Below are 1037 nucleotides of genomic sequence, written 5' to 3' on the forward strand. Positions count from 1 at the left end.
AAACTGGGAAGCATGCATGCCCCGGCACCAGCCAGAGTGTACGGATCCAAAACAGGCAGAGACAGGACACGGCTGGAAACAAACGACATGTTTGCCCTTAGCCATACTCCGGCTCTGGTTTGGCAACACCTTGGAGATTTGGGGGCGGAGCCTGGGGAAGGCAGAATTTTGGGGAGGGGAAGGAGCTCAACAAGGCTATATGATCCCATGCAGTCTCCCCTCCAAAGTTGCCCTTTCCTCCAGGGGAACTGATCTATTTTGCATGACGATCGGTTGTAATTCTGGGAGATGGCCAGCCACCTCCTGGAGGTTGACAACAGCAGCGCGCGCCCTGGGCGCAAAATCGTCTGTTGAGCCACCCCCACCCCCCCTATATTGAAGGCCTCACTACCAGGTTGTGACGTCACTGCCATGGCTACGAGAGTAGTCATAACAATCTCCCTGTGCTTATGTGGGGCTAAGCAGATGGCTGCTGTTTTGTGTAATGATTTCAGGTAAATGGTTGCGTTCCTTTAAATGTGTTGTTGAATTTTGCAGAGTTAGAGAGTTTGCAGTTAAGAGTGTGAAGAATGTTTTCTTGAATATAGCAGAGTGTGTAGCAGAGTGTGAGGAGAATTTGGCAGTTTGAATTTAGTTGATGGAGTGTTGAAGACTTCAGTGGAAGGAGACTACTGTTGGCTGTAGGTGTGAGAGCATTTGTTTGCATTTTTATGGCCCATCTTCCTGTCTCTTTGTCTCTTTGTTCTGACTGAGAAAGGGGGTGGTGGAAGAAGCCGACCATTCTGCCATTTCAGTTTAGCAGTGTGGATGTAGAGGTTTGTCTGCTAACAATCCCAACAGTTTCTGTCCTTCAGATCTGGATTAAATATGCCTTTTCGCTGTTGTGTTCCAGGTTGTAAAGGCAATTATAATGAGGATAATAAAGTTAATATTTTCAAGTTTCCATCTGATGCTCTTCTGAAAGAGAAATGGATTAGTTCAATTCATCGTGATAACTTCACTCCATCCCCATCGTCAAAGGTGAGTAAAATTTTATC

The sequence above is a fragment of the Gekko japonicus genome, unplaced genomic scaffold, assembly GCF_001447785.1.
Source record: "Gekko japonicus isolate JY-2015 unplaced genomic scaffold, Gekko_japonicus_V1.1 scaffold306, whole genome shotgun sequence".
NCBI classification, from domain to species: Eukaryota; Metazoa; Chordata; class Lepidosauria; order Squamata; family Gekkonidae; genus Gekko; species Gekko japonicus.